The sequence below is a fragment of the Hyperolius riggenbachi genome, chromosome 2, assembly GCF_040937935.1.
Source record: "Hyperolius riggenbachi isolate aHypRig1 chromosome 2, aHypRig1.pri, whole genome shotgun sequence".
NCBI classification, from domain to species: domain Eukaryota; kingdom Metazoa; phylum Chordata; class Amphibia; order Anura; family Hyperoliidae; genus Hyperolius; species Hyperolius riggenbachi.
In genome coordinates this window covers 434,934,338-434,949,237 of record NC_090647.1, presented here as the reverse complement: position 1 = coordinate 434,949,237, position 14,900 = coordinate 434,934,338, and the positions used below count along the sequence as shown (strand labels likewise).

The 14,900-nt window shown below is 48.2% G+C and overlaps 1 protein-coding gene across 1 annotated transcript in view; it reads left to right on the top strand.

The window, feature by feature from the left end:
• Window positions 1-14,900, top strand: part of IL1RAPL1 (interleukin 1 receptor accessory protein like 1) — a 1,893,014-nt gene that overhangs the window by 49,776 nt on the left and 1,828,338 nt on the right. The window lies entirely within an intron of this gene.

Genomic DNA, 14,900 nt, shown 5'->3' with positions numbered 1-14,900 from the left:
CAACGCGTTTCGTGGGAGCAGACCCACTTCTTCAGGCAATAAAACGGGGACAACAAACACAGCAATCAATGTGCAGTGAATTTAGCACCTCACAGAGGTGCTAAATTCACTGCACATTGATTGCTGTGTTTGTTGTCCCCGTTTTATTGCCTGAAGAAGTGGGTCTGCTCCCACGAAACGCGTTGCAGATTTTGGGGTACTATTGAATAAATGTATTCGTTTGATTCGATGACAGACCTTGGTGTCTAATTATTGAGGGGAAGTCCACCACTTTCCCTCCTGGCAATTCTTAACAATTTTATATTAATTTTATTCTGCTGGCGCCTCTGATCACCTACCAGTATACTTGAGTCCACCCCAGGTGGAGGGGTGACCCTACCCCATTTTTTCTGATCTACAGAGAGCGACTTCTTAATCCTGAGTGAGGACAGGTCTAATCTCCTCACCTGCCTATACAGTGGTTGCCTGAGCGGTAACCCATGTTTGTGAGTATAACCATCTCACCTATTCATTTCCCTTCGTATCTCTGACATACTACACCATATTGGGCTTTCGATTTCTCTCTTTTTTATTGTACTGTTGTTGTTTATTATTTGTTAGACCAGTTCCAGGGTGTTGAGATCAAGGCCCTCACACCCCAGACTAGGAATACTGTGTATTTTCTGTGTATTCTCTAGCATAGTTCCAGGGTGACTAGGGAACTGTATTGTCTTTGTGTTATATTCCAGACTAGTTCCAGGGTGTTAATGATCACGGACCTCACACCCAAGACTAGGGAATTGTATTATCATTCATGTTATGCTCCAGACTAGTTCCAGGGTGTTGTGACTACGGACCTCACACCCAAGACTAGGATATTGCTATTCCTGCAATCCAGCCTCGGTCCCTCGCCCAGGGGTCCACAGGCTACAGGAATATCACCCACAGTCAGGGGTGAATTCCCCAGGAGTCTTAGGTAGAGTTGGGCCGAACGGTTCGCCGGCGAACGTGGTTCGCGCGAACTTAGGTGGTTCGCGTGCGGGTACCGCACGCGAACGTTTTGCGGAAGAAGTTCGGTTCGCCCCATAATGCACCTGAGGGTCAACTTTGACCCTCTACATCACAGTCAGCAGGCCCAGTGTAGCCAATTAGGCTACACTAGCCCCTGGAGCCCCACCCCCCTTATATAAGGCAGGCAGCGGCGGCCATTACGGCCACTCGTGTGCCTGCATTAGTGAGAGTAGGGCGAGCTGCTGCAGTCTCTCATATAGGGAAAGATTAGTTAGGCTTAACTTCTTCCTGGCTGCATACCTGTTCTGTTCAGTGAGCCCTCAGCCCACTGCATACCTGTACTGTGATCCTGCCACTGCATACCTGTTCAGTGATCCTGCCACTGCATACCTGTTCTGTGAACCCACCCACCACCACTGCATACCTGTTCAGTGATCCTGCCACTGCATACCTGTTCTGTGAACCCACCCACCACTGCATACCTGTTCAGTGATCCTGCTGCCACTGCATACCTGTTCTGTGAACCCACCCACCACTGCATACCTGTTCAGTGATCCTGCCACTGCATACTTGTTCTGTGAACCCACCCACCACCACTGCATACCTGTTCAGTGATCCTGCCACTGCATACCTGTTCTGTGAACCCACCACTGCATACCTGTTCTGTGAACCCACCCACCACTGCATACCTGTTCAGTGATCCTGCTGCCACTGCATACCTGTTCTGTGAACCCACCCACCACTGCATACCTGTTCAGTGATCCTGCCACTGCATACTTGTTCTGTGAACCCACCCACCACCACTGCATACCTGTTCAGTGATCCTGCCACTGCATACCTGTTCTGTGAACCCACCACTGCATACCTGTTCTGTGAACCCACCCACCACTGCATACCTGTTCAGTGATCCTGCTGCCACTGCATACCTGTTCTGTGAACCCACCCACCACTGCATACCTGTTCAGTGATCCTGCCACTGCATACTTGTTCTGTGAACCCACCCACCACCACTGCCTACCTGTTCAGTGATCCTGCCACTGCATACCTGTTCTGTGAACCCACCACTGCATACCTGTTCTGTGAACCCACCCACCACTGCATACCTGTTCAGTGATCCTGCTGCCACTGCATACCTGTTCTGTGAACCCACCATTGCATACCTGTTCTGTGAACCCACCACTGCATACCTGTTCAGTGAACCCGCCACTGCATACCTGTTCTGTTCAGTGGACCCGCCACTGTATACCTGTTTAGTGAACCCGCCACTGCATACCTGTTCTGTTCAGTGGAGTTTGGTGTGTCAGTGTGAAGCAGTACCTTAATTACACTACCTGATTGATGTATACACATGCAAGATGTTTTAAAGCACTTTAGGCCTGTCATTTAGCATTCAATGTGATTTCTGCCCTTAAAACGCTGCTTTTCGTCAAATCCAGATTTTTCCCGGGGACTTTTGGCGTGTATCCCACTCCGCCATGCCCCCCTCCAGGTGTTAGACCCCTTGAAACATCTTTTCCATCACTTTTGTGGCCAGCATAATTATTTTTTTTTTCAAAGTTCGCATCCCCATTGAAGTCTATTGCGGTTCGCGAACTTTAACGCGAACCGAACCTTCCGCGGAAGTTCGCGAACCTAAAATCGGAGGTTCGGCCCAACTCTAGTCTTAGGCCGCCAGCTCCTCTGGTGGTCCCCCCTCAGAGTTGTTACTGTTACACCAAACACTCTCACTATTCTGGTGTCCAGAGGTTAGTAATACATCTGTATTATCGCTGATTTCTGCAGATCATCGATAATCAGGTGTATATCTGCATTCTTGGTGATTCTGCAGATCACCAATAATCGGATTCTCTCTGCGTGCTGACACCGATCGTTACAGGTAGCAAGTATAGTATCCCATAGTATTGGTTAGTCCTTCTCTACAACAGTTCCCGGTCCCCTTCTCTACCAATCCTGAGATCAGCAGTGACCGGCTGTGATACAGTGATGAATAAACAAGAGAGTGGGTCCCCTGGTAACAGCCCATATGCAGGAAGTAAGTACTTGCTGTATATGCGCCACTACTAGTGTTGGGCGAACACCTAGATGTTCGGGTTCGCGAACGTTCGCCGAACATCGCGCCGAACTCCGAACATAATGGAAGTCAATGGGGACCCGAACTTTCATGCTTTGTAAAGCTTCCTTACATGCTACATACCCCAAATTAGCAGGGTATGTGCACCTTGGGAGTGGGTACAAGAGGAAAAAAAATATTTGAAAAAGAGCTTATAGTTTTTGAGAAAATTGATTGTAAAGTTTCAAAGGAAAAAGTGTCTTTTAAATGTGGAAAATGTCATGTTTCTTTGCACAGGTAACATGCTTTATTTCGCCATGCAGTCATAAATGTAATACAGAGAAGAGGTTCCAGGAAAAGGGACCGGTAACGCTAACCCAGCACCAGCACCAGCAGACGTGATGGAACAGGAGGAGGCACAAGAGGAGAAGGCCACGCTTTGTGAGACACAACAACCCAGGCCTTGCATGAGGACAAGAAGCGCGCGGATAGCATGCTTTGTACCGCCATGCAGTCATAAATGTAATAAAGATAAGTGGTTCAATAAACAGGGAGCACGCGGCAACGCTAACCCAGCAGCAGCAGACGTGATGGAACAGGAGGAGGCGCAGGAGGAGAAGGCCACGCTTTGTGAGACACAACAACCCAGGCCTTGCATGAGGACAAGAAGCGTGCGGATAGCATGCTTTGTACCGCCATGCAGTCATAAATGTAATAAAGATAAGTGGTTCAATAAACAGGGACCACGCGGCAACGCTAACCCAGCAGCAGCAGACGTGATGGAACAGGAGGAGGCGCAGGAGGAGAAAGCCACGCTTTGTGAGACACAACAACCCAGGCCTTGCATGAGGACAAGAAGCGTGCGGATAGCATGCTTTGTACCGCCATGCAGTCATAAATGTAATAAAGATAAGTGGTTCAATAAACAGGGACCACGCGGCAACGCTAACCCAGCAGCAGCAGACGTGATGGAACAGGAGGAGGCGCAGGAGGAGAAGGCCACGCTTTATGAGACACAACAACCCAGGCCTTGCATGAGGACAAGAAGCGTGCGGATAGCATGCTTTGTACCGCCATGCAGTCATAAATGTAATAAAGATAAGTGGTTCAATAAACAGGGACCACGCGGCAACGCTAACCCAGCAGCAGCAGACGTGATGGAACAGGAGGAGGCGCAGGAGGAGAAGGCCACGCTTTGTGAGACACAACAACCCAGGCCTTGCATGAGGACAAAAAGCGTGCGGATATAGCAGCAATGCTTTTTGCCGCCATGTAGTCATAAATGTAATACAGATGAGAGGTTCAATAAACAGGGACCGGAAACGCTACACCATCCCAGATGTTCATTGGTCATGTTACTTGGTTGGGGTCCTGGAGTGTTGCGTAGTCATTTCCAATCCAGGATTGATTCATTTTAATTTGAGTCAGACGGTCTGCATTTTCTGTGGAGAGGCGGATACGCCGATCTGTGACGATGCCTCCGGCAGCACTGAAACAGCGTTCCGACATAACGCTGGCTGCCGGGCAAGCCAGCACCTCTATTGCGTACATTGCCAGTTCGTGCCAGGTGTCTAGCTTCGATACCCAATAGTTGAAGGGTGCAGATGGATTGTTCGACACAGCTACGTCATCTGACATGTAGTCCTTGACCATCTTCTCCAGGCGATCGGTGTTGGAGGTGGATCTGCACGCTTGCTGTTCAGTGGGCTGCTGCTGCATGGGTGTCAGAAAATTTTCCCACTCCAAGGACACTGCCGATACCATTCCCTTTTGGGCACTAGTTGCGGCTTGCGTTGTTTGCTGCCCTCCTGGTCGTCCTCAGTTTGCGGAAGTCAGTCTGTCGGCGTACAACTGGCTAGAGGAGGGGGAGGATGTCAATCTCCTCTCTAAAGTCTCCACAAGGGCCTGCTGGTATTCTTCCATTTTGACCTGTCTGACTCTTTCTTCAAGGAGTTTTGGAACATTGTGTTTGTACCGTGGATCCAGAAGGGTATAAACCCAGTAATTGGTGTTGTCCAAAATGCGCACAATGCGTGGGTCACGTTCAATGCAGTCTAGCATGAATTGAGCCATGTGTGCCAAAGTCCTACCAGAATCCTCATCATCCTCTTGTGAGCGTTGTGATAGTTGTTGTGATGCATCATAGTCGTCACCTTCCTCCTGGTCTGCTTCTGCTGACCATTCGCGCTGAATTGTGGAAGTCCAACGTGCACCGCTCTGGCCCTCGTCAGTGGTGGCATGAAATTCCTGCTCCAACTCCAGCTGTTCCTCCTCCTCTTCTTCGTCACAGCTGCTGGGGCCAGCGTTCCCTGAGGCGGATGGCCTGATGTTGGTACCATCACGCTGATCGTTTTCTCCTTCAGATTCCCCCAGTTGCATCATGACAGCTGTTTCCTTGATTTTCAACATTGACCTCTTCAGTAAACACAGCAGTGGTATGGTAATGCTGACTGAAGAGTTGTCACTGCTCACAAGCAACGTGGATTGCTCAAAATTTTGGAGGACTTGGCAGAGGTCCAACATGTTGGCCCAATCGGATCCACAGAAGCTTGGCAGCTGTCCGGATGCGCCTCGGTACTGCGCCGTCATGTACTGGACCACTGCACTCTTCTGCTCACAAAAGCGGGCTAGCATGTGCAGCGTAGAATTCCAGCACGTAGGGACATCACACAGCAAGCGATGGTGTGGGAGATTGAAGCGCTCCTGCATCTTGGCGAGTGCCCCCGAAGCAGTACTGGAATTTCTACAATGTTTGGCCACTCGACGCACCTTCAACAGAAGATCGGCCATGCCTGGGTATGTCCTCAGGAACCGCTGAACTACTAGGTTCATCACGTGCGCCAGGCAAGGGATGTGTGTCAGCTTAGCCAACTTTAAAGCGCAAATGAGATTACTCCCATTATCACACACAACCATGCCCGGTTTCAGGTCCAGCGGTGCCAGCCACAAATCCGTCTGTTCCTTTATTCCCTTCCAAATTTCCTCCCCTGTGTGCTGCTTATCCCCAAGGCAGATCAGCTTCAGCAACGCTTGCTGACGCATGCCAACAGCTGTGCTGCACTGCTTCCACGATCCTACTGCTGCTGGGTTAGCGTTTCCGGATGAGGTACAGCTTTGAGATGCGTTGGAGGAGAAGGAGTCAGAGAGGTAGGTGCTGCTGTTGTTATCCAGTGGGAGGGACGGCGGTGCAGCTGTTTGCGGCGTGGGCAACACCCGCGCCGTAGCAGGTGAGGAATCGCTGCCAGGCTCCACAAGGTTCACCCAGTGCGCGGTAAGGGAGATGTATCGACCCTGGCCGAACGCACTCGTCCAGGTGTCAGTGGTGAGGTGAACCTTGCAGGCAACGGCATTCTTCAAGCTTCGGGTTATTTTGCTGACCACGTGCTCATGCAACTCAGGCACTGCAGAGCGCGCAAAGTGGTAGCGGCTGGGAACCACGTAACGTGGGATGGCCACTGACATCATGCCCTTGAAGCTGTTTGTCTCCACCACTCGATATGGCAGCATTTCGCAGGCCAGAAGCTTGGCTATGCTGGCTGTTACTGCCACGGCCCGGGGGTCATTTGCTGGCAATTTCCTCTTGCGCTCAAACATCTCCGACACAGACAACTGAACCATAGCGCTGCACACGGAAGGGCTGTTGGTTGTTATGTTTGATGAAGACTGGGAGACCTCAAGAGCACTACTCCGGAAAGTGACAGTGTCAGCGTCGTCTGATGTTTGTGAATGTTGTGAACCACGCAATGGCTGGGCTACCGCTGCTGCTGAGGCGGGTCTGGTGGTGAGTCTGGTGAACCCAAGGGAGGCAGTGTTGCTGGTACCCTGTCCTGCCGAGTTTGCCCACAGAGTGGGATGTTTGGATAGCATGTGGCGGCTCATGCTGGTGGTGGAGAGGTTGTTAATACTTTTCCCCCTGCTCAGGCGGGTCTTGCACACTTTGCAAATCGCCATGGTAACATCCTCAGTGCAGTCTTCAAAGAAAGCCCAGACTTTGGAGCACCTGCCTTGCTGGCGATTTCTGTTTGCTCCTCTTTTGCCTCTCACTTGAACTTCCACGCTTGTGGTGCCTGAAATTGCGCGCCGCCTACCTTGTGGCACAAGGTGAACTCGTGCAGCAGTGGGTTCTTCAACAGACTCATCTGTGCTGCTGCTACGACGGCGATGTTCTCGTTCACAAACAAAATCTGGGTCTCTGTCCACATTGTCCATACCCTCCTCTTCCATCTCCTCAAACTCGTCATATGTCATTGTGGGGGGCCGCCGCCGTGGAGTAGAGCTTCCCAGAACAACCTCTGCGCAGCTCACTCCAACGTCATCTTCCAGATCTTGTCGGCCGGCCTCCTGCAATTGCAACCCCTCCTGCCCAAATTGCTCTGGGATTTGGGTTTCCGAGTCCTCTTCGGACTCGCCTTGTATTTCAGTGCGCGGTGCATTTCCCACAGTTAACGGTTGTGAATCCAGGCACAACATTTCTGGCTGTTCCTCCATTGACCTTTGAAAGGTGGAAGTTTGTTGGGCTGGGAATAGCTCCTGCGAATACCCCATTGTGTCCTGAGGTAATTCATCGGACTGGTTATCTGGCAGTTGTGTGCGTGGTGTCGCTGCCGGTTGTGTCAGCTTTGTGCCCACTGGCTCCTTGTAACTGGCTGAGGACTCGGACCTCGTGCGTGATGTGCTGGTGCTGCTTAACCCACTGCTGGACGCTTGAGAGGTCATCCAAGTAATTATCTGGTCCTGTTCTTTTGGATTTGTGAGGGTTGTTGTCCTGGACAACATGGGCGGTATTGAGTGGGTTTTCTTGGGTGCTCCCCTGTGGCCTGTACGTGAACCGTCAGGGGAAACACCTCTTCCCTTGCCCCTCCCTCTTTCACCGGATTTCTTCCTCATTTCACTTATCCTTACAGTACACGCTGACTGGCAGCAGTACAGTGGCAGTACAGAAATGCTATACAGTACCACTATTCCCAGCAGCGACACAGAGCACAATGCTATACAGTGGCGGGTGAGCGGTGTACCACTATTCCCAGCAGCGACACAGAGCACAATGCTATACAATGGCGGGTGAGCGGTGTACTACTATTCCCAGAAGACACAGAGTGGCAGTAAACAGAATGCTATATAGTGTGGCTGAGCGAGGTACACAGAGTGGCAGTAAACAGAATGCTATATAGTGTGGCTGAGCGAGCGGTGTACTACTATTCCCAGCAGACACAGAACAGTAAACAGAATGCTATATAGTGTGGCTGAGCGGTGTACCACTATTCCCAGCAGCGACACACAGCACAATGCTATACAGTGGCAGGTGAGCGGTGTACCACTATTCCCAGCAGCGACACAGAGCACAATGCTATACAATGGCGGGTGAGCGGTGTACCACTATTCCCAGCAGTGACACAGAGCACAATGCTATACAGTGGCGGGTGAGCGGTGTACTACTATTCCCAGAAGACACAGAGTGGCAGTAAACAGAATGCTATATAGTGTGGCTGAGCGAGGTACACAGAGTGGCAGTAAACAGAATGCTATATAGTGTGGCTGAGCGAGCGGTGTACTACTATTCCCAGCAGACACAGAACAGTAAACAGAATGCTATATAGTGTGGCTGAGCGGTGTACCACTATTTCCAGCAGCGACACACAGCACAATGCTATACAGTGGCAGGTGAGCGGTATACCACTATTCCCAGCAGCGACACAGAGCACAATGCTATACAGTGATGGGTGAGCGGTGTACTACTATTCCCAGAAGACACAGAGTGGCAGTAAACAGAATGCTATATAGTGTGGCTGACCGAGGTACACAGAGTGGCAGTAAACAGAATGCTATATAGTGTGGCTGAGCGAGCGGTGTACTACTATTCCCAGCAGACACAGAACAGTAAACAGAATGCTATATAGTGTGGCTGAGCGGTGTACTACTATTCCCAGCAGCGACACAGAGCACAATGCTATACAGTGGCGGGTGAGTGGTGTACCACTATTCCCAGCAGCGACACAGAGCACAATGCTATACAGTGGCGGGTGAGCGGTGTACCACTATTCCCAGCAGCGACACAGAGCACAATGCTATACAGTGGCGGGTGAGCGGTGTACTACTATTCCCAGCAGACACAGAGTGGCAGTAAACAGAATGCTATATAGTGTGGCTGAGCGAGCGGTGTACTACTATTCCCAGCAGACACAGAACAGTAAACAGAATGCTATATAGTGTGGCTGAGCGAGCGGTGTACTACTATTCCCAGCAGACACAGAACAGTAAACAGAATGCTATATAGTGTGGCTGAGCGAGGTACACAGAGTGGCAGTAAACAGAATGCTATATAGTGTGGCTGAGCGAGCGGTGTACTACTATTCCCAGCAGACACAGAACAGTAAACAGAATGCTATATAGTGTGGCTGAGCGAGGTACACAGAGTGGCAGTAAACAGAATGCTGAGCGAGCGGTGTACTACTATTCCCAGCAGCGACACAATGACTGGGGGGACCCTGGCTAGCGTGGCTGGAGCGCGAACTACCCTGCCTGCCTACCCAAGGCTAAACCCACAGACAAATGGCGGAAATATGACGTGGTTCGGGTATTTATTTACCCAAACCACGTGACAGTTCGGCCAATCAGAGCGCGTTCGGGTCCGAACCACGTGACCCCTTCAGGTGTTCGGCCGAACTCGAACATCACCCGAACAGGGTGATGTTCTGCAGAACCCGAACAGTGGCGAACACTGTTCGCCCAACACTAGCCACTACGGGAGATGCTCTCCTGTTTCTTCATAACTGTGGTGCAACGGGTCATCGCTGATCTCAGGACCAGGGACTGTCATTGAGGAGGCGGTCGCCGACTTAGAAGGTAAAAAGAGCAGTGGCCGCGGGGAGGGAGGGGCGCAGGGTGTCCCTCTCTGATGCAAGACGTTCAGGTGGCGTCATTGGCAGACCACCCCTGCTTGTTCTGTATACAGGCTGGTATTCATAAATGTAATACCGGCATAGCCCATTTGACCGAAGCAAGAAAAAAAGGGCGCAGGAGCCCTTTCAGAAAAAAGGCGCCGCCTTATGTGCCTATTATAAAGCAGTGCGCCCACTATGCAATGCCACTATTTGCATTTTTGCAAGCACAGGCACCCGGGATTCTATCTATAAATTATTTTAAATCGCTACCGCTAATCGGGCACCTGTATGTGGCAAAATTTACCTTGTTTGCCGCATATTGCTGCTTTGTGGCAGAGGGAAGAGGAAAGGTTTGGGGGCTTTAGTATTAGGCGCCAAAGGGGGGGGATTAGGATTAGGCACCACCAGCAGTGTTGCCTGCGAATTTTCGCCCAAGTCATTTTCGCATTGAAAATCCTGTTTTCGAATTCGGCGAATTTCCGCGAAAATTTTCAGAAATATTCGCGTTTTTCGACCAGCATCAAAAATTTAAGAAACTTCGCTGTATGCGGACGCTTATGTCCTTATGCGGAAAAATGTCCGCAATAATCCGCAAGAAACTTCGCTGTATGTGGACGCTTATGCCCTTATGTGGAAAAATGTCCGCAATAATCCGCAAGAAACGTCGCTGTATGTGGACGCTTATGCCCTTATGCAGAAAAATGTCCGCAATAATCCACTAATACATGCATATAGACGCAGTTACCGCATGCGTAGTTGACTTCGCATTACATACGTCAACTACGCGTAGCGGACGAAGCTTTGCATAGCACGACTACGCGGAAATACGTACGCGATGAACTACGAATTGAACGCAAAAATAATGGGCAAAATATTCGATTGAAAATTCGCCTGTTGAAACGAAATTAGGCGACAATTCAGAATAATTAATTTTGTTATGGGGGGGGTGGGGTCTTAGAATTAGGCATCGGTAGGGGGAGGGTTCTGTATGAGAGTTGGGTTAGGTTTAGCAATAGTAAAATATTGGTAAATATTACCTATATTTTACTATTGGAATTCAGGTGCCTTTTTTTAAATGTATGCCATCTGACACCATACAAGTGTACTGCATACTTTCAGAACTGTCATAGCAAGGTTAGGTAAGTTAAATGTATATGACACACATCAAAAACAAGGTTAAAAACACAACACACAAATCTGGTATTGGTGGCAAACAGTGTTTCAGGCCCACTTCAGACTGGTACATTTCGATATCATCTTATTTTATACTGTTAAAGAGACATTCAACATGACAAATAGTTATCTAAAAAAACGTATGCTGTCACCAGCTGATATAAAATTATGAATGACTCTTGCTGGGAAATAAAGCAGCACATGTCTGTTAGTGGAAGAACTGGCTTTGTTATTAGAGCTTCTGCCAGATTGTTAGTAGTCTCTGGTGGTCATTAGTATATCAGGGAGTGCAATTAAGTTCATAAAAGTGACATATAGTGAAGTACTGTGTAAGAAAAAACTCTGAAGCTTTATGACTAAATCAGGGTCGGTTTAATGGGCCCCAAGGCCCTGGGGCAAACTTAAGTGTGGGGCCCCCCTACCTGAGACGTCATACTCTTCCCGCGCTGTTACCCGATTGCTGCCCGCGGGTCCCTACGAGTATGCTTCCTGTAATTACCTATCTCAGTGGGCGGGCAGGAAGCGACTACACGTTCCGTACACGTGGCAGAAGAGCCTACTTCAGTACATCACACCATTGCATTCAGGTTGGTCCCTGCGACAGATTGCACCAACATGGAAATCTGCATGCTCCTGCCCCCCCACACCAACGTGTACGTCACTGATGTCAGACGTCAGAAATGTCTGACCCCTCAGTCATATCATATGCACACTTCCAGACAGGAAGTGCGTCAATCTTTTTTTTTTACTATGCGAATGTGTGCCACACCCCTCTTTTTATAGATTGTTGCAATACCATTGATTCTCATGCAACTGTGTGCCATGCAGTACGACTCACATTACTTGGCAATGCTCTGTAGCCTCTGCGTCACCTGAACCACTTCTGTCGCATCGCGTTTCGCTGTAGGTAATTTGACCTGTCTTACAGAGATCAATGGCCTCTGCAGCAGGGTAGAGCAATGCAACGGTAGAGCAATGCAACGCTGTAATTTAAAAAGGGCCTTAAACCTTATAAACCTAAAGAGACCAAGAATACAAAAACTCTGATTGCAATATTGCAAACCACTTTGACACTGTACTTAAGTTAAAGGGACCCTGAGTAGCTGATAAAAACAGAATTTACACTTACCTGGGGCTTCCTCCAGCCCATCCTCCTGGCTCCTTCCCTGGACCCGACTCCGGTTACAGGACGACTTTGGCCTCAAGTCGTCAGTTCTGCTTCCCGCTTCCATGGATTGTGCCATTACGCCGGCCGGCTATGTGTCATCACGCCTGCCAGCGTGAGAGTCCTGCGCATATGCGGTTCTCTAAGATTGAACCGTGCATGAGCAGAACTCTCCAAAGTCGTCCTTTAACCGGAGCCAGGACCGGGATCAGTGAAGGAGCCAGGAGGACGCCAGGAGGACCTCACGGCCTACGGTGGGCTGGAGGAAGCCCCAGGTAAGTGTAAATTCTTTTTTTTATCACCTGCTCAGGTTCCCATTAATTTTGTTGTGATGATGATGTTGTATGCTCATCATTTTTATGAAATAATAATATTTATTTTTGTTATTGTCGTTATGATAATTATTAAAAATAATCATAATCAACATCATATTTAGCAACATTAAATGGCAATGAGCAAGTCTTACTTTGATAGCTGTCTATAAAGGGTTTTCTTCCCATGGAAACTTTTAATCCTTACCTTAGGTGTTATTAAAACCATTTTAACAGTACATAGAGAGGGTGAAAACTCCTATTGTTAGCTCACTGTTGGCTGTTAAATTGCGCAAAGAAGTCATCTGAGGTGCTAGTAGTCAGGAAGGGATTGTTACAATAGTGCATGACCCCTAATAGCAATTTCCAAAGGGATTAGAATGCCTGACTAGAGGCAGCTGTGGCAATCCTGATGTCACATTATACAGAAGACTACTGCAGAGCCCATTCATGAGGATGAAATTGGCAGAATTCACAATAGTATTGTTAATTATAATTGGTGGTTAGAATATTTATTACAGCCGTGCTAGGAAATGTGTTATTAGAGATAATTCAATAATCTAATCTCTCCCAATTTTCTGTCAGCAGTGTTGCAAAAACTCATAAGCAAACCAAGAATAGTACAAATAGTTATGAAAAGTAAATATCTGAATAATTAAAAATGTTTAAACAAATGTCTATCATCAATGTATATTAAAGCTAAATATGTACTTATGGTTACAATACTGGTTAAACCCATGATATTATTAAAAACCCCAAATGGTTCAGGTGTACCAGTCGCTGAGCGCAGGTCCTGCATCCAAAATAAAAGCCTGTTGATGAGGTAACAGTAATACAATAAATAAATTGGTTAGTACATGAATCAGGGCTGGAACCCACAGGAGCGCTTTTGGCAGCGTTTTGGCAGCACTGCGATACGCTAGCAGTTTGCCAAAACGCTGGGCTAATGTTAATGGATGGGGCAACTTCCACAGGAGCGTTTGCGTTTCTCAGAAACGCAAACGCAGGACATGCAGCATTTTGGGAGCGTTAGCGCTTCAATGTAAAGTATTGAACCGCTAGCGGAAACGCTCAGCAAAACCTAAACTGGGCGGTTTTGCTAGCGTTTTGCGGTTCAGCACACTGTAACAAAATGAAAAATAATTCACAGGACCAATCAGGATAAAAATGCAAAACGCAAAACGCTAGGCACCCGCTGGGGAAAAAAATACAATGTTGCAAAACACGACCCAAAACGCGCATGAATCCGCTTGCAAACCGCTCAGACAAAACGCTAGCGGTTGCGTTTTGCGTTTGCGGTTTTCAGTGGGTTCCATGCCTCAGAATCTAAGTGTCCGTTAGGGGCATGTACGGGGGAGGTTTAACCTCGATTATTTGTATGATAACTTTTTTCTGTGCCACTGGGTAAGTTCGAGGGCTCTTTCATTCCAAAAATCACAAAACACAATTGCAAACGTGTTTTGAGATTTTCACTATGTTGGCCTCAATGGAAATGCTGGAAGAATGTAGCGGAACTACGTTTGCCTTTTTAGAAGATTCAGAAACGCATTCAGTATGCATGCATTCCCACAATTCCACTTGTTACTTTACTGTACGTACGTTTGGAAACACACAAGCCTTTTCAAAAACCAAACGGAATGCAGCCGCCGGTGTGAAAGGACCCTAAACAGGGGTGCTGTAAGGGCCCTTTCAAATTAGCTACCAGATTTTGTGCATGCGTTATGATGAATGGCATGACAACGGGAAGCTGTGGTTCATTGGTTATTAGCAGCACTAGTTCTAATTCACCCAAAAGGAAATTGCTTGCGTCATACGATTAAAAGCTCCCAGAGGCGTCACAACGTAACGCTCTGAACGCTTTGCCTAATGTGAACGGTAACATGAAAGTCAATAGGCCTTTCTTACCACATCCAAGGTGCGTTCCCTCAAAATGGACAGAACAGCTCCTAGTGTGAAAGAGACAGTCTGTGGGTGGAAAGGATGGTGTAGCTTTCTAAGGGTGGCCACTAATGATCCAATCTTTTTCATCCAATCTATGTAGTAGAAGAGTAAACTGAGTGAATATATTGAATGAATACTATAGGCTTTCCCTTATATTACATAGAAATGGTAAGATTGGTTGAAAAGATTGGATCATTAGTGGTCACCTTAAGGGGGGATGATCCAAGTGACCTAGGTGAGAGGTTTCCAAACTTACACCACTTCCTAGCCAACAACTGAAAAGAAGCCTTCACATTCTCTCTATGACATTTCCATGGCTTTCTGGTGCTTCTAGGAACTTGCATAAGCTCCAGAAAATGATGAAAAAAAAAAAAACTGACAAATTACAC